Source organism: Podarcis melisellensis, assembly GCF_964234715.1.
Source record: "Podarcis melisellensis genome assembly, chromosome: 1".
Taxonomy (NCBI): domain Eukaryota; kingdom Metazoa; phylum Chordata; class Lepidosauria; order Squamata; family Lacertidae; genus Podarcis; species Podarcis melisellensis.
This window is the reverse complement of record NC_138528.1, coordinates 93,698,590-93,724,990: the sequence shown is the minus strand read 5'-3', so window position 1 is coordinate 93,724,990 and position 26,401 is coordinate 93,698,590. Positions and strand designations below refer to the sequence as shown.

The 26,401-nt window shown below is 41.7% G+C and overlaps 1 long non-coding RNA gene across 1 annotated transcript; it reads left to right on the top strand.

Annotated features, from left to right (window-relative positions):
* Positions 1–469: 469 nt before the first annotated feature.
* Positions 470–26,134, top strand: LOC309376085. Its single transcript, XR_014171061.1, has 3 exons — positions 470–574; positions 16,192–16,285; positions 26,093–26,134. It is a non-coding gene; the product is annotated as an uncharacterized lncRNA (long non-coding RNA).
* Positions 26,135–26,401: the final 267 nt, after the last annotated feature.

Below are 26,401 nucleotides of genomic sequence, written 5' to 3'. Positions count from 1 at the left end.
GCTTGTGTGCTTGAATGAGCCATCCCAGATGAAACACCACAGAGAAAGTGCTTGTATTCCTTCACCTCATACCCCAGTGCTTTTAACAGCACCAGCTCTCACATTCAGCTGCCAGTCTAGTGCTGAGGAAATCAAGTAGCATATTGAATGTGCCCAACTGAACCTACCTTGTGTTGTTAAGTCTAACTCAGAGAAAGGGCCTTGAAAAACCATTGCACAGACTTCATATCTTGCCACCCCAAACAGCTCGTGGCAAAGAATGCTTCCAGAGACAGTGGTAAGACTAACACAACTGACAGCCTGTCAGATGCGATGACACATTGGCACAGACCACAAAAGCCATGGAAGAGTTGCATTCGGAACATGTTTCCCGAATTCTCAAAAAGTAAATATTTGTTTAGGGAAAGAAATATCTATGATGAAACCTTTCTAGGAGCTGCCTAGAAACAGAGTGAGTGAAATAGGGACTACTTAACGAAGCAGTGAACTGTCTGTCCTCAGCTCCACTACACAGGGTCTGGAAGAAGAAATGAAGAGCTCTACTCACCTAAGTACAAAATGGGTGCTTTTTAAGGTAAGCCGGGAAGCTCTGATTATACAATTGCGGAAGGAGAATGGGCCCGAGATCAATTAATTAGCTATTTAATAACTTGGATGGATTAGCGCATGATGGTTTGGAGAAAAGTCCATTGGCCTCAGTTTATCGTTTTATCTGCTTCTGCTCAGGCTGCAAATAATTTTGCCATCTGTTTTCCTCTCTGTTGTCTTGCAGTCTACAAGATGTGCCCTTTGGCATTTTATTTTGGGTGGGGAGAAGAAAGTATCAACTCGATTTCTGCTTGTGTGTTGATGCTTGCTGCTAGTCATTGGCAGGAGTCCTTACTGGTTTATGCAACCACAGGGTGTTCAGACAAATGACTTCTGCTTAGCTTTCATTGTCCATGAAAAATATTGCATACAATTTCCTATAAAATATAACTGGAGTTAACTGCAAAGTCTGGAATGGCTGCCTTGCTTCTACAGCCTGTTTAGAAGCTTGATTCTCCTACTGATTGAAGATATGCTTTCATTCTTATGACATTTGGATTTAAATGACCAGGAAAATCTTGTTTTTATGTCCCGTATTTTAAAAAAAATATAAGGAAGCATAATTTAAATACAACCATCTTGAGTTGTCCTTATTAGTGTTATAAGCTGCAAAATTAGTATTGAACTCTAATGGATTTTAGAACCTAATTTTGTGTAGCCATGGGTGTATAGAGCCGTGGACTGAGAATGAAAGAGGCATGAGTAGTGTGTCATATATGGATCAAGGATTTTTAGCGCCCACTTTCTGTTCCAGATCGTCATGATCCCTGTAATGAACCCCTATACTCTTATTGAAGGCAATAGCAGCATCTGGACTACAATGGGATTTTGCACCCCCTACAGTGAATCCTGAATAAACAGTTATGAGCTATTTTGTTTCTGTATATCTGTTAAACAAGATGAAAATTGAAAGGATAATGTGTATAATTACTGATCATTGTGCACATTCACCAGGCATCACAAAGAATGTGCAAATAGTCATTCCATGAAGAGGGAATTGTGCACATTTATCAGTCAAGATACACAATCCCCAACAGCCCTTGGGAAATGTGTATATCTCAGCTGAATTTTGTACAATCTCCAGCTGAAACAGACATCAAAATTATTACAAATTTATGAATATTATCCTAAATGACATGCACAAGAGGCAAATTAAATTAAAATGTTTACACACTTCTACTCTGTGCTTTTTAGCTGTCTTGTAATTCCCATTCAGTGTTTGGGGATTTTCAAGGGCATACAATATTGATTTCTATTAAAATATTGTTGACCTATTTTCCTATTTAGATAATGAAGAACCACCATATGTCACACCATCTGAATATTTAACATTCAATAAAATGAATGATTGACAAAATCGGCCTTGCCATGAGCACTGATTCTGACAAGCCATAGTGTTGGTTTGACTATATGTTCCATTACTTTCTGTTATTATCAGGTTGTTTCCCTTCCCCTTTTCAAATGAACTCTATTATTATTATTATTATTATTATTATTATTATTATTATTATTATTATTATTATTTATTATTATTATTATTATTATAAATTCCTCCAGTCAACATAAAACTCATATATGGTACTTTCAGCAGTGTTGAGCAATAATGTATTATTCCTGACGGTTGAGTTAATACACCCTCCCTCTCTCCCTCCCTCCCTCCCTCCCTCTCTCTTAAGATAGGATGTTATATTTCATGTATTATAAGGAACCATTAGGCATTGCACTATTCCAGCAAGAAGACAGAAAGAGGTGTCATATTTTCCAGGAACTGGTGAGATCAGGGATCTGACTACAGGGCCAGAGAGCATCAATGTAGAAAATAAACCCATGTTTCAAAGCATTTGGTTATTAATTGTTTTAAGGTTCTAATAATGACACACACACCCCGGTGGAACAATTTAACCTAGACTTTGATACAGAGCTTGAAGTACAGTGATATTCACATGAACACCCCACTGGCAGCACATCCAGTGAGCATGATATTTCAGCTGAGGGCATACAATTCCCATTAAAAATGTTGCAGTGAAAAATATACAAAAAAGTCCATGATAAAATGCTTTGGTTTGTCTTAATATTTCAGTTGAGCAAGGCAGACAGGCAAAGTCAGCAAGAGAACCTGCTCCAACTGGACTGCTCCCCCCTCTGGCCAATTTTACGTTTTTATCATTTGTTTTAGTACTTTACAACTGCAAACCACTTTGGCAAAAAGGCAGTATATAAATGAGATCAGTCAATCAATGGGAGACTTTATGGCAACCTAACATTCCAAACAGGACACGGGTGGTGCTGTGTTAAACCACAGAGCTTAGGACTTGCTGATTAGAAGGTCAGCGGTTCAAATCCCCGCGGCAGGGTGAGCTCCCGTTGCTCGGTCTCTGCTCCTGCCAACCTAGCAGTTCAAAAGCACGTCAAAGTGCAAGTAGATAAATAGGTACCGTTTTGGCGGGAAGGTAAAGGGTTTTCCGTGCGCTGCTCTGGTTCGCCAGAAGCGGCTTAGTCATGCTGGCCACATGACCCGAAGCTGTTTGCAGACAACGCCGGCTCCCTTGGCCTATAGAGAGAGATGAGCGCCGCAACCCCAGAGTCGGTCACGACTGGACCTAATGGTCAGGCATCCCTTTACCTTTAACATTCCAAACAGACAATTCCTATGTAGCTGTTGAGGGGGTTCATTTGGCTAATATTCTGCATTGCATGATTTTTTAGCAGCCAACTTGGTGGCAATTGCTGGACTGGAAGGAGTTGGGCATGTGTAAGTGGGTCTTCTCAGTGGCAGCACCCTAACTGTGGCACTCTTGCCCAACTGCACATTGCCAATAAAGAGGATGAACTAGGACAATGATTTGCATATGTATCACCGCCATGCTTTAGAGGGTTTACAGAAAACAGAGTGGCCGTTGCTCCCCTTCTGAGTTTTCCGCTCTATTGTTGCATTAGAAATAATGAGACATCTTAAGTCTTCATCTGTGCTGGGTGTCAGATGAAGCCAAGGAATACTCCTTTTAATCGGGAATCCTGCAGCTCTTTTTTTTATTTCCTTTATTGCAGAGCATGGTGATTTATTTGGAGACTATGGTAAGAGATAACATAGCTTCAAAGTGATCCCCCCCCCCAATCATCCAGTCAAGACGTTGCATGTTTTCTGTGGCGATATGAATCTTCAGTATTGGATCCATCAGCAACACCCACAGGGAAGAAGAGGTATTCGCGGAGGGTAGCAGAATATCTTACTGTATAGTGTGAAAAGTGGCTAGAGACATTCCAGGTATTTACAGGTTGCCTCGGGCAGTAAAACCCTGGAGCCAGCCTCATCTCTCTGTTCTTACATAGCCAGGCTAGATATCTCAAGCTACAAAGATCACATATGGCGTGCAGAAGAACACAAAGCAAATAGCAACCATCCATCCTGCTTATAGTGAATAAAGGATTTTAGACTGTCAGTTGTCAGAAGGCTCTGATAAACTGTCAGATTCTGCATTGTCAGCACAACTGCTCTTAAGAATCACTGAAATTACTGAAGATTGCCTGCCTATGCCATGCAGGAAACCAAATCCTTGCCTTGTCAAGCAAAGCAAGGTTCACCCACCCCATCCCATTAATTAGGTATTCTCTACTACCTCTCTATCGTCTACTTGTTGCAGTGCCCAAGGGCAAAAATTTCCCCAACAGAGCTCCACTTAACAATTTGTTTGTAGTAAAGTGTTTATGCAAGGGAAGCATGTTGCATTGCGTGAGAAGCGTATTCTGTTCAGTGCATTGTGTGGACAGGATAGAAAAGGCCGAAAAATCAATGGCTGCAGTCGTGCTTTCATGCATCAAGTTATAATGTCTAAGCCAGGGGTCAGTAAACTTTTTCAGTCCACTGTCCATCAGACCTTGTGGGGGGCCGGGCTATATTTGGGGGGGGGGGGAATGAACGAAATTCCTATGCCCCACAAATAACCCAGAGATGCATTTTAAATAAAAGCACACATTCTACTCATGTAAAAACACCAGGCAGGCCCCACAAATAACCCAGAGATGCATTTAAAATAAAAAGGCACATTCTATTAATGTAAAAACACGCTGATTCCCGGACTATCCGCTGGCCAGATTTAGAAAGCAATTGGGCCGGATCTGGCCCCCAGGCCTTAGTTTGCCTACCCATGGTCTAAGCTTTTAACTCTCAAGTATGTGGCATTCTGTAAACTAGACCTCAAAGAGACAGATAAAACTTGCATTAGCAAAAAACCAAAACAAAACACTCTCTCTCTCTCTCTCTCTCTCTCTCTCTCTCTCTCTCTCTCTCTCACACACACACACACACACACACACACACACAAACTTACACACCTGCTAGCTGGGACGAGGCTTTCATGTTTTCATGTTTTCCAATTTTCTTTCTGCAAAGTTTCTATAAGGTTGTCTTGGCTTAATGTCTCTAAGTCAAATGCTACCAACACACATGAAGATGACTCAGAAACTTCAATTAGTCCTAAATGCAGCAGCCAGATTACTGCCTGGAGTTCCCTTCAGATCTCATATAACCCCCATTTTAAAACAGATGCACTGGTTTCTGGGTCCAGGTCCAGGTGCTCAAAACTTGAAATGTGGCAGCTCCTGAATTGTGAGCGTCCCTCATTATGCAGCTTCTGGCAAATGATTAAGATGCTCCTCCCTATGCTGGCACTTGACACTTAGATGTTTATTTTTTTAGGACCCACCTTATTTAGGGAATTTGCTTTAAACTGTTTTTGTTATTATGTTTTAATTGTTGTAGCTGACCCTGGAACCTTAGGTTGAAGGGTGGGTCATTAATTGTAATGTTGTTGTTGTTGTTTAGTCGTTTAGTCGTGTCCGACTCTTCGTGACCCCATGGACCAGAGCACGCCAGGCACTTCTGTCTTCCACTGCCTCCCGCAGTTTGGTCAGACTCATGTTTGTAGATTAATTGTAATAATAATACTAATAATAATACTTACAAAACTTCATGAATTCTTTAGAATTAAAAAAAAATGTATTAGAAGTGTCTGCTTGTGACGTAGTTTCCTTCACAGGCCCCTTCCATTGTGCAGTACTATTTCATAATAAACGAATGGAACAGTGCAGCTGTAGTAGCACACTCACTGCACCAGATCCATAGCATGTAAGCACTTCTGCTCTCCAGGAGTACACTACAAACTTCTTGGCCTCATTACTTATCTCAATGGATCAGCTCCATTCTGCTCCACCCAAGCTGGTTTTAGTTTGCTGGGCCTACAATCCATGGCAAATGAAGATATTCCCCATGGTCCTTCCATACCAAATGGTAACAAATCAAACAGAGCCCTATGCCATCTAAGCTGCACCAGCCTTTTGGCAGAAAAGTATCATTTTGTTCCGACAGCAGACTTGCTCAGACAGCTTGATAGAAGAGCTCATATTCAGAGGCAGCACTAACAGTCACTTCAGCTGAACCAGGGAATTGATGGGGAATGGAGTGGCATGCGGCAGAAACAAGGCTGCATACAAACCAGACACTTAAAGCATGTTCCAAGCACTTGAGAGCTCCCAAATGATCCCGGGAACTATAGTTTAAGGATGCTGTGAATTGTAGCTCTGAAAGGGTAAACTACAATTTCCAAGATTCATTGGTGAAAGCAATTTGCTTTAAGTGCATGGTGTGTACAGAGCCCAGGACACAATACTGCAGCAAAAATACTGTAGCAAATATATTTGGACAGCAGCCCTACTATACAGTGGTACCTCGGGTTAAGTACTTAATTCATTCCAGAGGTCCGTTCTTAACTTGAAACTGTTCTTAACCTGAAGCACCACTTTAGCTAATGTGGCCTCCTGCTGCTGCCGCGCCGCCGGAGGACAATTTCTATTCTATCCTGAAGCAAAGTTCTTAACCCGAGGTACTATTTCTGGGTTAGCAGAGTCTGTAACCTGAAGCGTATGTAACCCGAGGTACCACTGTACCAAATAATATTTATGAATAGTTGCTTCAATTTCAAACAGCTGATTATCTGGACCATGTTCATTCCTTTTCATTTATTCACATGACTAGATCTTTTTGTGTTCAAAATTGTTCTGGGAACAAAGTACAAATTCCACAATTGCACAGGAAATCATTCCGTTTAGCGACACATTTGCTTTGCTGCTCTTTATTTATTCATTGTCCCTTTAATGAATAATCATTTATTCAGGTAGAAGAAACGGTATTAAAGGCTACTGATTGATCATCCACAACATCGAATTTGTGCTATATGATTAAGTTCTGAAAGTAAACACTGTAATGCATTCATGATTGCTGCATTTAATAGCTTCGATGAAATCTACATAATACAGAAGCTCAAACGTTGTCCTCAGTACTTCTCTAAGCTGTATGGGATAGGGCAGCTTGCTCAGTTTTCCCAAAATGTGACTTAACTATTATGGCTATGACAGCTAGTGAGCTGCTGTTGTTGTTAGAACCTCCAAAAAGAAAAAGAAAAGTTGCATGACATTCCCAGGCTTAATGCATTTTTAAAATCCTTATAAGATAATTTTGTTCAGGAATTCTGCGGACCCCTTCACAACATGTCTCTTTTCTGCTGGTGGTTCTTCCTCTCTCTCCCCAATTGTTAACTTCTCTGCTTCCTCTCCCTCTTGAACTTTGCCTCTCACAATCTCATGGGCTCTTCATTTCTCTTCACTTGTTACATTCTTCCATGCATGAGGCCAGAATTCTGATGGTCAGGGGAGCTGAGCAGCAGTGTGGATATGATTTAAATCAAAATCAAATCAAATTGATTTAAATCACTAGTCAGTAAGACTTGATTTAAATCTCTCTTTTTTTTAACAGAAAGACATTCCTGCTGGTATAATCTTAATATTTTCAACCAGATGAAGGTTTCATTTTTGGAATAATAAATTTTCAGAGTAGTTTTTACAGTTATATCAAAGGTTACTGATAGACAGATAATTATGAAATTATTGTGAGGTTTAATAAGTTAACTGTTTATATTTGGACAACTTTTTTTGCTGTACTTCATTGGAAAGAGAAAAATAATCATTTCCTCAATAACAATTTAAACAATTTATTTAACTAAAACAATAATATTGTAGCATATGTATCCATGTTTGTTAACTGATGTGGTTAAACATTTAAAAAAAACAAACCCTTGGTCTGAGTTTCAGCACACATGAAAAACTTAAAACAAATCCTTATTTCCTAATGCCCTTTGGACTATAATGTACCGTATTTTTCGCTCTATAAGACACACCAGACCACAAGACGCACCTAGTTTTTGAGGAGGAAAATAAGAAAAAAAATATTCTGAATCTCAGAAGCCAGAACAGCAAGAGGGATCACTGCGCAGTGAAAGCAGCAATCCCTCTTGCTGTTCTGGCTTCTGAGATAGCTGCGCAGCCTGCATTCGCTCCATAAGACGCACACACATTTCCTCTTACTTTTTAGGATGGAAAAAGTGAGTCTTATAGAGCAAAAAATACGGTAACTTAAGTAGAAAACTATCTTTAGAAAGATTTTTTTCCTCCAAAAGCATTTTATTTTAAACATCCAATTTAAATTAAAAAACCGATTTAAATATAAAAAATCCGATTTAAATTTTTAACATCTGATTTATTTTTTTAAAATCATCGATTTTTATCCACCCCGCTGAACAGATATAAAATATTAAATAGAGCCCTCCCCTTTTGAGTGCTCAATTTCTTCATAACTTGGGGTTGCACCCAAATTAAAGAATCCTCCTTTTCTAGTTCATTGATGGACTTGTTTCGGCTACACAGCTATCAGAGGGGAAGTGGGATTGCAGCTACTCTCCCCTTCCACAGCCTCCACTTGTCCATTGTTTCTGTATGCATAGAACTTACACAGGCAATGTAAGCACATAATCTCCAAGTACACAAAATTGCTAGCTCTGGGAATGTAAGGGATAAGGAAGAAGGCATGGGCCCACTTCTCCCTACCTAACATTATACAGTCTCAGGCCTAGAGAAAAGGGATTCCATGCTACCTGTCTAGCATTTGTGCAAAAAACCCCACCAAAGTTAAGTCCATGTTCCTATGTGATTACTTTCACATGAGTCATAAACATTTCTACTCCTTTCCCTTTTTTAATTTATCCCTTAGTGGTGAAGCTTTTATTGAAATCTTTTTCTTGTGTGTGTCTGAAGCTCCAAGCCTTTGGACTTTATTGTGTCCCCTGTGTGGCTCCATGTCAGTGTTACACTGTGAAAACATTCCCATTGATCCAATCCTTTGATTATCTGAGCGTTTCAGATGTCACATAGACTGTACAGATAAATGAATCTGTACTGTAAATGGCACAGACTTTATGTTAGCGCTGAATGATTTGAAGGCTGGCTTGATGAGTAAGATTTGTCTTTCTCCAGATCCAGAGACTGACTGTCTTAAAGTACTCAAAAAATCATAAAAAGATCTATTCTTGTTGATGTGCAGTGTTTGGATCAGAAGCTACAATTATGATATAATGGGAAAAAACTGATTTTAATAAACGAAATACAGAATATTTGTCACTTAAGTGAAATGTTGAAGCTGCAAAGAGATAGAGGGAAGTCAACTAAAAAGCAGGGATTCAAAGCAGTTTTCCATGCTTTAGGGTATGCCGCTAAAGGAATCCACGGGTCTGGGTCCTGTCCGAAGTCTACGGAGGGGCTAGGGCCATACCATGACCAAGGGAACCCTGAGGTGCTCGAGTTGGTTCATGGCGGCCGGGCTGCCTCTTCAGGAGTTTACCCTTGCCTGACTTCCAGCAAAGCAGGCAGGAAGTCAGATATAGTCTTGCTTGCCAGTGCCTAAGCCAATAGCGCTCAGATTCTGTAATCAATAAAGTTGTGGCCTAAATTTGCCCACCAACATTAACTTTAATCTCTGTGTCCTTGTGTCTTTATTTCTCAGGAGTGGGCTTGGGGGGGCCTTGAAGCTCAACCTGGCGTATAGAATATTCAAATTACTGTTTGTATCCTTTGAACAATTTTGTATACTTGACTAATTCTGTTTCATTTTTTATTATTTATTCCTTTTAGTTTTTTTCTTTTTATATTTTCAGTTTTTTGTATTTTGTATTTTTCAATATTTAGATGTAATGTTTTCATGCTTTTTCTATAATTTTTAAAAATGCAATGAAGATTTTTTAAAAAAATAGAAGCTACAATTATGCTGCTATTAAATGTCCAGCCAGGTGGTTCGCAGAACTATTTCTTTCTAAATGATTATTCATTAAAGGTCTCTCCCCTCCCTCTAAACCCTCTCATATGAGCATTGCAAATACAGTTGCAGGTTTCGCTGATCTTGTACCATGCATTTTGCCACCCATTCATTGCTATTTTCATCTAAAATGGGACAGGTTATGGATTGCGTTTCTGGGTCATGGAAATTTTTAATGGCTCGCGATAAACAGGCATGAACAAGTTTGAATTTTAGGGAAATACTTCAGCTACAGGCATTGAGGTGCATGTTAATTGGTTTCATTGCCAAGAAAAATTGCACTGCCAATCATTATTACTAGCTAATGGAGGTTGGCATGACACTGTACTAAAATAAATGATTATTCTTGCTAACTACCAAATATTCTGTTTTGTGGTGCATTATGTAACAAGAGAGGCAAAGTGTAAAGGTACAGGGGGCAGAGTGACAGAGGAATTTAACAAACAGTAAAAAATAAATAAAGATGACAATGACCGCTCCCCGCTTAAAACGGGGGGCACCCTTTGCGTGGACGCGTGCAGCCCCTAGACCTGGAGCGGCTCCAACAGCATAGGCTAGGCTATGCCATCCCTCAGGTGGGATACCTGGAGGTCTCCGCCTACCTCAGTCAGTTGTCCAATCCCACCTGGGGGAAAGGGTTGCCAAGGAGACCAGGCCAGGTGGGGGAGGGATTACCTGCCCACACAAAGGAGGGAGGATTTTACCTGGGAATTCTCACTTGGCTCCAGAGCTTCTCCCACCCTACCCACCCTCAGTCAATGTCTTATGTTGCAGGTTAATTTTCCTCACATGTTTTGCAAGTTAATTTTCTTCACAGGTATGCGGGCGCTGCTACGTTAAGGTCGCTGTTAAAGGGCCGGAAAGGAATTTCCCTGCATTGGCAGGTTTCGCCTTTCCCGTAGCAAAACGTCACAACTTTGGCAGTATCAGGCCTTGGGCGGAATCCTTTTGTCCATCTTCCTCTTTGCGGCGGCGATACCAGGGTTCCCCGTTAAAGGGGTTTCTGAAGGGAGGCTTTGACCGTACGCCGGAAGGTCGTCATTGCTCTCCCCTGCGGCGGCGGCGTTACGGGGGCGGCTATCTCTGCTTGAACATATGTTCTCCAGAGCCGGCCCATCCCCCCCACACACACTGGATAACCCTGATGCTCCCTAGGTCCCCGGCTGGGGACTGGGGAGGGAGAACGCCCAATGCCTGAGCCAAGGTCTACCCACATTTGAAATTTAATAAAGTTGTGGCCAATTTAATCCCATAGCACGTTGTCTTGAGTCGTTATTCCACATGACGGGGGGACCGCGCAGGATCTGGGGACTCCGCCTGTCCACGCAAATAATTAAAAGTGAGTGGATAATTGGAAATCATGACTGCAGAGCATCAGGCTTTTGTCAGCTGCCCCTTTTTTTCTTTCATAACACTTAGCCCTCTTAAATCTTTTCTCATTAATCATTACCACTTCTTTTTAAGCAGTGGGCACAGAACTTGACTCTATTTTTTTGGGGGGGGGATCTTAAATGTCTTTCTTTTTTTTTTTAACCCAACAACTCTCATTCCCCAGTATATTAAAGCCCATTTATTTCAACACAAATGCCTAGGAGTTCAATCCTTTTTCCCAAGGGGAAAACATGTCGCTTCTGTTAATATGTAAAATAATATGTTGCTTCATGTGAAACATCAAACAGCATACCCTTTCCACCAGGGAAGCTCTGTCCAAAATATATTGCTTTGCATTAGGTCATTAAAGGTAAAGGTAAAGGTACCCCTGCCCGTACGGGCCAGTTGTGTCCGACTCTAGGGTTGTGCGCCCATCTCACTTAAGAGGCCGGGGGCCAGCGCTGTCCGGAGACACTTCCGGGTCACATGGCCAGCGTGACGAAGCTGCTCTGGTGAGCCAGCACCAGCGCAGCACACAGAAACGCCATTTACCTTCCCGCTATTTATCTCATATACCTATTTATCAAAAGCGGTACCTATTTATCTACTTGCACTTAAGGGTGCTTTCAAACTGCTAGGTGGGCAGGAGCTGGGACCGAAAGACGGGAGCTCACCCCGCCGCAGGGATTTGAACCGCCGACCATGCGGCAAGTCCTAGGCACTGAGGTTTTACCTACAGCGCCACCCGCGTCCCCTTATTAGGTCATTAGATATTGCCATTTTCAATTTGAACAGAGCCATTTAATAGTTTAAAGGTAAAGGGACCCCTGACCATTAGGTCCAGTCATGACCAACTCTAGGGTTGTGGCGCTCATCTCGCTTTATTGGCCAAGGGAGCCGGCGTACAGCTTCCGGGTCATGTGGCCAGCATGACTAATTCGCTTCTGGCGAACCAGAGCAGCGTACGGAAACACCATTTACCTTCCTGCCAGAGAGGTACCTATTTATCTACTTGCACTTTGATGTGCTTTTGAACTACTAGGTTGGCAGGAGCAGAGACCCAGCAACGGGAGCTCACCCCGTCACGGGGATTCGAACCACCAACCTTCTGATCAGCAAGTCCTAGGCTCTGTGGTTTAACCCACAGCACCACCTGTGTCCCATTTAATAGTTTACAGTACTGATAAAATATGGGTCAGGTGTTACTCTCCATTCAAAAATACAATTCACTCTATAGAGCTACACCCAAGCAACTGAATTTATAGTAGAAATTTTGAATTACTAAATAAAATGTCAGGCTTGGTCTCTCTAATGTTCTATAAGTGATGGTTTTATCCAACATTGTCTATCAACGGTGTTTAGCCATCAGTTCCAAGTATAGCTGGTGTCTTTCCCCATCTGCTTATGGCAGCATGGTTGTTGGATACTACCCAGCTGTGATGTGCCTTGCAGTGCTGAACGAAGAAGTACCATTGCCATGAGCAAAATAGCTGTTCCACTGGAGAAATATCACTGGGTTTAGTAAGCATATGTCACAGCTGTGAGCGGGTTTCTCAAAAAAGGAAAAGGAAAAAGAAGAAGGGGTGAATTTCCTCAGATGGCATCACTCCTTGTCAGTTAAAACAAGACCTCCCTTGTCCACCAGAAGTACTCTGGCTCACTCTCACTTGGAATAAGAAATCTTCCTGCAGCGACATCCACCATGGAAACAGCAAATGTATTCCAATTCACCCCTCCCATATGATACATGTCAAAAATGAAGTGCTGAATTTCAAGTAAAAACAAAGCAAAATCTGTGTTTTGGATGGAGATGGTATATGAGATAAACACCCCAAAATAAGATAATTCCGGTCACAAAAATGAAGGACAGGTAAGCCTGAATCTTGTGACTTAAGACAATTTCAACAATAGACTTCATTTCCAAACAAACAGGGAACAGAAACAGCAGGGAAGAGGTTGTCCTCCTTTATATGATTAAATTAAGAGGTGGGGTGGTTTGTAGATAAAACAATGAAAAACCATTCCAAATATAAAAAGCAATGCAAACATTTAAGTTAAAAATCAGTTCCAGTACAGATGCAGACAGGTATAAAGGTTTTTAGGCTGGTTAACACCAGGTGTTGACAACAACTCTGTTTATTGCTGCCAATAGTGAGCTGCACAGCAGTAGGGAACCACCAACAAGGATGAGAGGCCTTATTTGATGGAGAAAGCAATACACAGTGGAATACAAACATGATTAGCATGCTCTCCTTGTGGTCTAGTCTTCTGATTTATGCCAGCCCTTCTCATGGAAAGAGCTACTGCTTGGGCTGGTTCATTAATGACAGCTGTAAGAATCATACTGCCTTATGCTGCAAAGCTAAGTAAACTGTTAGACTTATGTGAACTCTTAAGTTAGGTGTGGGGAAACTGTGACCTTCTAGATGTTGCTAAACTACAACCCCATCTTTTCTGGTCATTGGCCATGCTTGCTAGGGCTGATAGAATATGCAGTTCAGCAACACCTGGTGGGCCAAATGTTCCCCATTCTTGCTCTAAGACAATAAACTCTTAAGAAGCAACTATGCAAAGCAGCCATATTTATATTCTTAATCACAAGACCAGTAAGCATGTTCAGAATAACTTCATATAGCAGGAGTGTGTAAGGGAACGTTTTTCTTTCTCATTTGATTTTGATCTTCCATTTCTTTCTAGAGTGATTATTGATTTTAGGATGTGCACTTGGTCTTTTTCATTCTGTGCTGCAAGGAATACACAGTTTGGGTCCTAGCATTATCTGTTTCCCGAGACGGTTCACATCAGGCCGCAATAGCTTAATGCTTGCAGTCTTAATAAGGTGGACTTTTAAATTAAGGGCATTAGGTTGAACATGAATCTCCCATGGGCAAGTTGTTATTAGAAGAAATGGGATAATATCAGATATCCTTTGTACCGCTCACTTCCTACGAACTAAGCAATTATGAAAATATTGAATCAATATTCTATTACTTAACAGTATTATCATGAACTATATTTATATTCTTAATCATAGTTCCTTCAAAAGTGTGGTGATAAGCACTGCAAATGACTTCAGAACAACTTCATATATCTGAATGGCTTGGAAGGCTTCCAGAACACTGCAATCAGCCACGGCTGCTTGAAGAACTCCCAGTTTATCAGTCTTGCTTATCTGAAGCTCCCTAGGCCAGAATACTAAATTTATTTTTATTTCCTTAGGAAGATTTATACAACACTTAGTTTAATAAAACCCTCTAAGCAGTTTGCACAAACTATTTGTTATTAGGGGCTGCCAACCCTGCTGGCTTCGCTCTCCAACCCCCCCCCCCCAGCCATCAACCCCTTGGACAACCCCCACACCAGTCCGACCCACATCCCTTTACACCTCACCCGTCCCATTTCTGTTTGGGTAATTTTACGTGTAAGCACAACTATTTGGGAGTAAGTTTATTAAGACCAATGAGATTTGCTTTCTAATGAGGCTAGTAAGAAAAGGGGTGTAAGGACCTCTTCATATTGCATTTTAAGGTGTAGATTTAAAAACAACAACAACTTAGGGGTGCCTCTAAAATGTAAAGAATAATTGTGGAAAAACAAGTGCATATACCTGTATTATACTGGTACCAAGAGAAGCCAGGTTGGCTGCAACAACTGCCTCAAGCACACTACAAATAAAGTTTCTCATCTCCAGGGTTGGGTTTTCTCCAGGATAAATAAATACTAGAGGAAGTTCAATAAATACTCAGTAAGTGCAGCAGGACATAAGGATAGGCTGACTTCCCTTGAGACTTGGTATCTGCTGATGTACTTTCCAAACAATCGTTTGAAATTGCTATCATGCAAGTGGCCACATTTTGCACTACAGTGGTACCTTGGGTTAGATACGCTTCAGATTACATACGCTTCAGGTTACAGACTCTGCTAACCCAGAAATAGTACCTCGGGTTAAGAACTTTGCTTAAGGATGAGAACAGAAATCGTGTGGTGGCGGGCGCGGCAGCAGCGGGAGGCCCCATTAGCTAAAGTGGTGCTTCAGGTTAAGAACAGTTTCAGGTTAAGAATGGACCTCCAGAACGAATTAAGTATGTAACCAGAGGTACTACTGTACAGTACTTGTTTTCTGGACACTAGTGGCATTTAGCTGACATGGGTGCTTTTCAGATTTGATTGCATGTTCCAGTTAACCCTTCCCTCTCAGCTCTATTATTTCTTCATTATTTCTCTCTCACACATGCAGGCTTTCTGTGAATGGCTCCTGAAAAAAATATGAAAGGATTTCCTCCCACTGTGTGACTCCCATGCCTGCTCAGATTGACTCAGGAGGGTGTCAGGAGAACCTCCAGAACAGCACATGGGGGTCAGAAAGGGGAGATAATTCCATCAGGCACAGGAATTATCGCTCCATTTGTGCACATGGAACATACATTTACGCCCCCTAAAATACACGTCTGTGTTTTATGCACATCTTTTCACCAGAAAATCCACCACAAAAATCATAGAAGTGTGTAATCGGGTTGATAGTTGTGTTCCAATCCACATATATTCTAGGACTTGTGAATTATATTAGTTCACTTGAAAATATAAGCTGCATGAATTTCTCCTGCCTCCCTACCTCTGCCTCCAAACATATACCTATGAATGCTTTGATAAAGACCCTCTTTAATTAGTTCAGTCAGCTGAGACAGCCAATATAAATACAGAGATTTGCGATAGTCAGACAAGGAAGATCTTTAAAGCATAAATAGTGAATACAAAATGACTTATATCCACTCCTTCACCACCTGCATCCTCTGAGTGCACATTCATTTATGTTGCATAAACTGTGACACAGAAAATCTGCCTCTGGGGAAGAAAATCCCAACCGTGATATATGCCATTCTCTTTAACTATCTGCTCAGTAGGATGAAGTCTGATTATAAAGAGATTAACTAGGCTTAAGCAGACATACGAAAACAACCATGAGGGATCCAAAAACTTGTTCTCACTAGAGTGTGAAGTAGCCCTATCTGACTAAAGCTGTGTTCTTCTCTCCCCAGCATGCAACGGATATTCTTTCACACAGGATGCCTCAGAAGGTTGTGGGATTGCAAAGCTGAATTATTTCCCTGGTTCTCAGACCTGCTCTTTAAGGTGAGTGTTTTACTTTATTTATTTTGGTTTTATTGCACATACAGTTCAGCCTACTTAAAAGAAACATATGAGACAGACAATGACTTTAAATAGCAGGATATAGTTACCAGATTGTACTCCTGGTAGTTATTCCAATTGCTATTATCTGAGGGAAAATGCTGTGATAATTTAAGTGCAATAAAGTAATTCAAGAGAAGGCAGCACATCCAATAGTTTATAGTGAGCAGAATCATGATGGAGTTTGCGGAGTGAATGTTAATTCAAGCACCTTATTGTACCTCTGGTTTTCGTTAAAAAAAAATGATTGTGAGTTAGTTAAGGAACATGGCAAGCATTATAATAAGGTTTTGACTTGCTTATGGAACTGGAATGGGCCAATCCAATGGCATGATTCTTTATTAATCAGTGTTTTACATAACCTAGTTACCTAAAAGCCACATAAATAGTATTATGTTCTTGCCTATAAATTGATCCATACAGTTTTGTGTGCTACAGTCAATAAGCTACCATCTCTTAATTATGGCATAATTCTGGATAAAGAAGAAATCATTATCTGTTTACTATGGACATTGCATACAATCAAGATAGAGATTACTCTCCAACATACAAAAGGAGACCATCCAGACAAAGGAAAATATTCTGGTTTCTGGTACATACTCAATTCCATTTTGAAACCTATGGCATTTTGCAAAATGCACAGGCTGGATTGTTTCCAGAAAATCCCTGTTACAGGGGCTTAGCTGCCTCCACACCATAGAATAGTAAATGGGATATTTGAATGACATCATGAACAAAGCACACACACCCCTTCTTATTTTCCCTATTGCTTATACCAGGCAGAGGCAAACTCAGCCCTCCAGATGTTTTGGGACTACAGCTCCCATCATCCCTGACAACTGGTCCTGTTAGCTAGGGGTGATGGGAGTTGTAGTCCCAAAACATCTGGAGGGCAGAGTTTGCCTATGCCTGCCTTATACACTTCCTCTCCACCTCTTGGCTTGGGGTAAATTTTAGGTGAGAAGAGCTATCCCAAGGGAAAAGGGATAAGAAGGCCTTCAATACCCTCACCCCAAAGATCTAATGAAAATTTTCCAATCCCCCACTTCAAGCTGAAGCCTCGGCAACATTTTATATCAGTAATTAAATTAGGGATAAAAGTTTGAAATCAGCTAATTGGGGACACAACTCCAAAAGGCAGAAATATATTTCTTTCAGTTGTGTAGCACCAACGGCAACAATGACACCTGCCTGTTCCACTCACAGATGGGTCAACATTGTTAGAAATACTTTCATTCCAGATATAGGCCAGACATTTGATATGATAGGGTTTTGGGTAAAACACATATAAGAAAAATCTGATATTGGCACATTTTTACCTCTAATGGCTGATGTAAATAATACCTCAAAGGGCAAACAGCTCTCCAGCATTCAGCAAGCAAAACAACTCATAGCTGCAATTAAGGGGTTTTATAAAAAGGTAAAGGGTAAAAGGACCCCTGACCATTAGGTCCAGTCGTGGCCGACTCTGGGGTTGCAGCACTCATCTCACTTTATTGGCCAAGGGAGCCGGCGTACAGCTTTCAGGTCATGTGGCCAGCATGACTAAGCCACTTCTGGCGAACCAGAGCAGTGCACGGAAACACCATTTACCTTCCCACCGGAGCGGTACCTATTTATCTACTTGCACTTTGATGTGCTTTCAAACTGCTAGGTTGGCAGGAGCCGGGACCGAACAACGGGAGCTCACCCCATTGCGTGTATTCGAACCGCCGACCTTCTGATTGGCAAGTCCTAGGCTCTGTCGTTTAACCCACAGTGCCACCTTTCCCCTTTACACGCCTGAGTTATCCTTAGACTGAGAGAGAAGACATCTACAGCTGTAGATGCAATATACTTCGAACTAGTCACACATGAGACTGAGGGCTGCTCCGGATGACCTGCTTATTCAGCATTCATCCTGCTTTGCTTGCACAAAATTTACACAGTGATTAGATGATATCCATACACTCTGATTTGTTTACCGGGCAGTTATATGACAATGAGCATTCATCTCGCATTTGTCCCGATTTGCTTGAGGGGTATTTACATGCCTTCCTATCAATCATTCCTGCATCTCATACTTTTCAACGCCTTTCCCCATCTCTTTCCAAACCACAAAACATTTTATTTTTATTTTGCGTATTTTTAAATAGGCAAACCTAAAGTTCTGGAAGGCACCTGAATCCCATCTCCCAAAATACTGAAAGACTGGTGATCCCCTGAAAGAGAGGGCTCGCCTTTCATACACTTTAAGAACCTTTATATTAGAAGAGAGTATTTTTGCGATAGCTAGGAAAGCAATCAAAACTCTGCGAGCAGAACATAAGAAGTGAATCATTTACAAGTATCTTCAAAACCAGGAAGATTCTGAAATTGTAACACCTCAGGTTGTGATCTTAACAGAAACCACACATTCTTTAGCTAGCTATAGTTTGAGTAGGAGGCCTCATAAGGTAACCTTGTGCACTGCAGGGAATAGTTGCTGCTGAAAGGCTCTGCCATCTGTGTCAGTTCTGTGGTAATTCCCTTGCACACCACTTTTAGCAGATGCTACCTTTTGAATAAGATATAAATTGAAGCCCTGACCAGGCGTAATCTCTAGAATCCCCTTTGGTGTTTGTTGCAGCAGGTATAAGATTATTCTTGCAGTCTGTGCCGTGATAAAAAGAAGTATAATTTGGGCCATCAATATTCACTTCAAACTGCCCCCAATTTAAACCTTACATATACAGTGGTACCTCAGGTTAAGAACTTAATTCATTCTAGAGGTCCGTTCTTAATGTGAAACTGTTCTTAACCTGAGGTACCACTTTAGCTAATGGGGCCTCTCACTGCTGCTGCACTACTGGCATGCGATTTCTGTTCTCATCCTGAGGTAAATTTCTTAACCCAAGGTACTACTTCCGGGTTAGCAGAGTCTGCAAACTCTAGTGTCTGTAACCCGACTGTATAGGGCTTCCTTTCATATTTCCCAGTGGACTGTAGTTGCATCACTGATTTTAGAAGAAAAATTCACCAATATAGTACAGGAGAATCGCCGCAGTAAACTTGCCTCTGCACTTAATCCATCAATAATGTAGTAAGAAGGAACAGTCATATTGTAGCATTATTAAGGGGAGTGCAACCACTCCCCCACCACTTAGAAATTTGTCAGAAATTTCACACACAGAGAACAGAAAAATGGTCATATTTTGTTGGTGTTATATGTGTGTATGTATAAAGGAGAATTCCTGGATGCCAAGAACAAAGTCTGGGGCAAGTACTCTTTGGTAACAGAACCCCAGCATAGATTTAAAGTCACAAAATATGCAGCAAAGTGTGGAAATATTGGCTGTTAGATCTTTAAAATATGTGCCCCTCCAAGTGAGCTGCAAAAATGAGCCCTTAAAAGGTTTCCTTCAAAGTTTCCCAGTTCCCTCAGCATGGGAAAAAGACTACGTGTTTGGCAAATAAAAGAATGGTTTACTTACAAACACTTCAAAGGTCAGGTTCACGTCCTTCGGAAAAGTTGCACAGGCAGTAGAACTTGGCTTAGTTACAAAGTGGTGAAAGTTCCTAAATTATTGCTGGAAGAACTCAAGAATTGCTGATGAGAGCCAAGCAGCTCAAACCTCCTCACACAGCTGAGCTTCTCAGGTGGACAGGAGTGCAACAATAAGCTTGATTACCCATTTCCTCTTAAGGTAAGGGGAGTGACATAGCTAAGCCTAGCTGAACAGCTTGCTCTATGGTATTAACTCCTTCATGCATTAATTAGATTTAAGCATGTTTGTTATATGAGGCTGCTAATCCCACATCCCCCCCCCCCAAATGTGTGTATAGAGGTGGGTTCAACAGATTCAACAGACCATGCAAAAGGCAGGCTCCTCAACTTGCAGTCAAAGTAGGTCTTTTTCTACCTGGCCTGGAAGGGCAGGGCCCTGACTGACTCCAGCTGCAGCTGCTAAAGAGGCCAGAGGCCCTCTTGGCTGTGAATCCTGGAAGACCTGCTCCCTGCCTTGCAGGCCTTTTCCCACAATTTGTAGAAATTGTTCAGTTTTGTTGCGTACTTTTTATGTTTTATTTATTGTTTATGACTACTTTTGTTTGTAATTATATAAGATGCCTTGAGCATGGTTTTAACTATGCTAAGGTGAAATTCCTATAAAATTATGTATGTATGTATCTACGAGTTTGGGGACCGACACTGCATTCCTGCACCCCAACGCCATAGAATTAATCTGTGGTACAGAACAACAACAATTTATTATTTATACCCTACCCAAAAACATGTTGTTCTTTGAAAGGGACTAAGTTGTTGGTTACTGGGGAGAAATGACACGGTTCTCCTCAGGAGACTTACCGGTAATTCTGTAACAAAGACAGATGTATGGGACTGTATATTGGTCAGTCAAGAGAACAAGGGAACAGCCAGGGTTATTTAGAAAAGGCTTTGCTACTATAGCAGTGTGACTGCCACTAGCAGCGCGCAACTTTGTGCACGTAGACACATACAATCATTTTTTGTTTGTCAAGTGGCATCTTTGTGGTTCAACTGCTGATCGTGTCATTGAAAGAAATAATTTTGCTGGCGCAGTTAAAACTGGATCACAGTTTGGGGCATTTTGCAACAGGCATCAGTGGAGAGTGAATCAAATCCTAGGTCCCATAAGCAAACATTCCTGTCATATGGGTGAAATGCCAATAAGGAAGAAAACCCTTCACCATACCATCTTACTGATCCCAGAAATATATATATGGATTTCATATCACCTGCTTCATTGAGTCAGGCAGATTACAGAGCAGCCCAGGTTGAAAATCCTGTCCTCACCTTCCCCTGCCAATCTATTTGCTATAGCTACACTTCAAACAAAAACAACACAGGCTGCCTCAATTCTAGAATATCATTTCAGAGTAAAATACAGGTGACAACCAGTGCCACACAACAAACTGTTGGAAGTGTATCTTTGGTGTGAGTGTGTGTGTGTGCCACCCTAGCATGTGGCTTAAAGGCTTGAAAAATATCAGCAACAGCCTACATTGCAAGGTTATTCCAGTGGTGGCCAAACTTGGTCCCCCAGCTGTTTTTGGACTACAACTCCCATCATCCCTAGCTAACAGGACCAGTGGTCAGGGATGATGGGAACTGTAGTCCCAAAACAGCTGGAGGGCCAAGTTTGGCCACCACTGTTGTAAGCTATCTTTTGCCAGCACAGCCCTCCAACCTGCAACTGGGCTCTAACACTGAACTAGATACAGTCATACCTCATGTTACATTTGCTTCAAGTTGTGTTTTCAGGTTGTGTCCCACGGCGACCCGGAAGTACTGGAAAGGGTTACTTCCGGGTTTCGCCGCATGCGCAGACACACAAAATGATGTCACATGCATTCACAGAAGCATCGAGTCGTGACCCGCGCAGAGGCGGGTTGCATTCCTTTCAGGTTGCAAACAGGGCTCTGGAATGGATCCCGTTCACAACCAGAGGTACCACTGTATAGCTTCCAGCTGAGAGCCCCATCAAACGTAGCTACCAGCTGCCATTGCTGAGGCCAGAAGAGGGAGAGGAAGGCTCATTCATGCACCCCTCTAATGTGCCTCTGTAGCTCAGAGCCACTGCTATGTTTACGGAGACAACTTGTCTTGTATTTGTATGAATCTAATTATTTTTTATATAAGCTGCCTTGTGGTGCGGAGGGTACTTTACCCTGAAAGGTTGTTTGTAAGTACTAAGAATGAATGTGATGGATGAAAAATCAAACACACCCACACCCATATAGGTTTGTTGTAATCTGCTCTCTCAACCCAATTTTCAATACGGGGATAAAAGCAGCGGATACCACTGCAGGGTTGTTGTAAGCTGTTCAGGGTCTGATCTTAGCCAACACTTTCCAAATCACAGTTGCTTTAAACCTTCAATGTGGAGAACCCACTGCATCTGCTTTGGAATATACATTCAAATGGAATATTTTAAAAGATGTTTCACATAGAAGTGAGAAAGTGCATGGATTCTCTTTGCTGCTATTTGGGGTTGGGGTGCAGATGTTAAACACACTGGTGCCCAATTCTACCTACATTGCATTGCTTCATGGATTTTTTTCAGCTTCTGAGTGTGATCCAGGAAGTGACTTATCCGGGCAATGATACTGTTCTGTCTGTACCCTTTTAATCTCTATGCGTTTCTTCCGGCTTCCTTCTTTTCCACCTACTTCATTCCATGTGTTGTCAGCCCCCTCCTCAAATCAACATTCTGAATCGTTATGGGGCAGGTTTGCATGGCTTCCCAACCTAGGTTATGCCCATAATTACATTGTATTTCTGAAACTCTTGGGGTTCTCCCCAGTTTCCCCCCACTTCTCTCTTGCGTGTGGGTGCTGCCATTGTAATTGCATATAGGAAGGCACTCTCCACTTTTTCTGGAAAAATGGGTCCAAAATTGAATCACTATTTTATCACAGAAACCTTGCTTCCAAATGTAAGAACCATATCCTCATTTCATCTAAGTGTGCCAGCTGGATACTCTAGCTATCTATTTTCTGCTTTACAATTTTCAAGAATCACTCCTGAAGCAGGTGAACTTTTCTAAATGTCAGCTGAAGGTCCACTGAATCCCCAGTTCACTTTCTTCAAAGCTAATATATGTACATGTTATCTTGACCTGATCTTCTGTCTAAATGCATCTTGCCATTTCACAGCAAAGTCTCTTGTTCTCTATAATTCTCTGCAGCTCCATTGTTTCTAGGTCATCTTCTGTTGTCTGTTGAAAGCTGACCCTTGACTTAGCCAGAAGCCTAGCAGCAGTATAAAATAAGTATTCCTATAGACTGTGCTCTTTAAAAAGCCACAAACTAAGATGTTCTCTGTGTTCACTGTCGGGTTCTATAATACATATTTGACAAGTGCCCTAATTATGCAGCCTTCAGAACACTTGCAACAAATGTCGTTGCGTAACGCCCAATAAAATCCTGTTAAGATTTTATCACCTAAAACAGGGAAAGAGAGGGAAGGGGCAGGCAGACACTAAAAAACAGATAAAGGCATCCCAGTATTTAACTGATTCATCCACTTTTAGGTCAAGTTTATTTCAATGGGAGAAACTTAAGCAACATACTGTTATAAATTGTGGGTGCTAGATTTCCCTAAATTCCTGGATAGTTAAACTGGAAATCAGACTCTTAATAGTTGGTCTCCGCTTCCTGTGTTCAGGTGATCGCCTGAGCCATTAAAAGAGAACAAAGACAGGGGGATGGGACATAAGCAAAGATGGTGTGCCAGCTGGCAAATGGTGGGAGCGGCACCCTGAGATCTAAATCAGCAGACACAGAGTAGAATTTAGGATTGCAGTTGGGGATGATGTAGGATGGACAGAAAGTGGTATTCAGTTAAATGCCGCAAGCTACACAGAGTTGGAGCCATGGCTGGGGTCTATTTAGATCCCAGGCTACAGCTATGGAAGAGGCAAGACTCTTTTGAAGTGTAGTGATGGAAGGTCCTCCATAACTGGCTCAGGTTGTATATATGTGTAAATAAACCATGTATCATAAAGACACCACAGTCTCTGCTGTGCCTTATTTTCCAAAAGGAAACATAGACCCTGGGTAAAGCTGAAAATAAAGGACCCCTGGATGGTTAAGTCCAGTCAAACTTGACTATGGGGTGCGGTGCTCATCTCGCTTCAGACCAAGGGTGCTGACGTTTGTCCACAGATAACTTTCTTGGTCATGTGGGCAGCATGACTAAACCACTTCTGACGCAATGGGACACCGTGGCGAGTGCCTGAGAACAAGGGTGTTTGGAACCCCTGGAATCTCACACTGCTCAGAGACTGGGTGATATGCAACAATACTTAACTCTCCCACTAGAAGTGACATTGTGATGGGGAAATGCTTAACTATTTATCCATAGGGCTTTCTTGGTGGCTTGAAGTATAACATGAGGCTCTTTTATACCAAAATGTCAAGGAAACACAGTGACAACATTAAATCTATCCTCCAATTTCTCACATGCTTTCTGCTTCAGAGTACTTCAGAATTTTAGTAGAGCATAGGGCTGAGTTTACCTTACGATTGTGAGGTAGCCAAGGATGGATAAGGGGGTTGAATCTCTTCAGCTCCCCACACCCTTTAATTCAAGAATTGGATTTCAGACTACTATCAGTGCAATCCTATACAGTACATGTCTGTTCAAAAGTAATGTGCTTTACTCCCAGGTATAGGGTGTGTGTGTGTAGGTTTGCAGCCTGCAGGGCTTTCGACATGTACTAAAGCTACGGCGCTTACTGCTATATTGCTGTGTTCTCTGAGGACCCTCATCAGCATTTTAACCAGCTGATAGAAGAGTTCTGCCAAAGAAACCTTTTGCAATCAATATTTCATAGGAAACTCTGAATTCTCATTGAGCTCAAATTGCATATCTCAAACAGCCTGAGTTTCTGAGAGTACCAGCAAGGCAATCTGTTCTTATTGCTACACAGTGAATATGTCGTTTTATGCATAGTAGTAATTTTGTGCAGAAAGCTTACCTGATGTCCCAGTTTGTCCCAAGTACTAAAAAAAAAAGGTATGGTCACAATATATTTTTATTCCATCTAAACATCTGAGAAATCTCACCATCCTTTAATATAAAACGGAAAGGATACCCAACTACTAGAAAGAAGAACTTTTATAAAAGAAAGAACGCGGAATAGTAAGAAAAGAAAGGCATATTTCTTGAGTTAAAAATAAATAAATATTTCTGCAAAAACATGCAATCATATTTGGTCCCTAAAGCAGCTATTTCTTATATGTTCTTTCTCTGTCACTCCTTTCTCTGTTTCAAGTATTCTAGTGTGGTAATTCTCAGTTGGGCTTCCATAGAATAGGATATAGCCCAGTACGATGCTGAAGCAGCCTTTTTTTGAGGGGGGGGGGGATATAATATATTCATAGCAAGTTAGGCTTATACATACATAGACACATCATGAGTATTAATTACTCATTAGTCACCTGGAATCTCTTTATTTGAAATGTCAACCTGCCATTTCCCCCATTGCAAGGTGTGAGATTACAGGGAACCAAGCAGAGGGCCATCTTGGTAGTCCTGCCTGCCCTGTGGAACAATTCCCCGTCAGATGTCAAGGAAATTACAGTGGACGCTCAGGTTGCGAATGTGATCCGTGCGGGAGGCACGTTCGCAACCCCTCAGCATTTGCAACCCGCAGCATCGCGTCTGCGCACGCACAAATTGTGATTCAGTGGTTCTGCACATGCGTGAGTGCCAAAATCCAGAAGTAACCTGTTCCGGTACTTCCGGGATCGGTGCGGTGCGTGACCCAAAGCATCTGTAACCCGAGGTATGACTGTATCTGACTTCTAGATGTCTGTATAGGGATGTTTTTAATGTATCTGATGTTTTACTGTGGTTTTGTAATTTGTTGAAAGCTTCCCAGAATGGCTGGGGCAACCCAGTCTGATGGGCAGCAGATAAATAATAAATCATTATTGTTATTATTATAAGCATCTGGCCAAAGAACAAACCCCCCCAACACAGAGAGACTAGAAGCTGCTGTCCCTGCTCAGTTGCCTGTCAATGCTGCCTACCTCCCACTCCTTGCCAACTTCTCCAAGCCTCTCCCGTTACATTTCATTCCAAAACCCCATCCCTTCCCAGCTCCTTTAAGGCCCCCCCCCATATTTCCACAGTTTATTTGTGTCCCTCCAGCCCTGCTTTATTCAACCCTCTGTTGTTTTGAACTGCCATTTTAAAACCTGCCTTCTCTTGTGCTCCCCTCCCCATCCCCGACTTCTTTCAAGTCCGGGACTGTGATGCAGCACCACAAACCCTCCAATCGGAACTGCACATTGAAAACCGTAAATCTGTATGTATATGAGAATGTGTGTTTATGTGTTTACTGTGATCGACAAAACAGAAGGGTTTTATTTTTTAATGTGGGAAAAGGTTAGGGCTCCTGTCATCATCAGCTGCTCTGATAAAGATTAAATGATGCCATTTCCAAGGTAGCAGTGATAAAGCTTTGAGGATGGAATGCTTTCAGAAGGGCTTTATTCACTGAAGCCAAGCATTGCTCTAGGTTGAGACTAAGGACATATTAACAATGCATG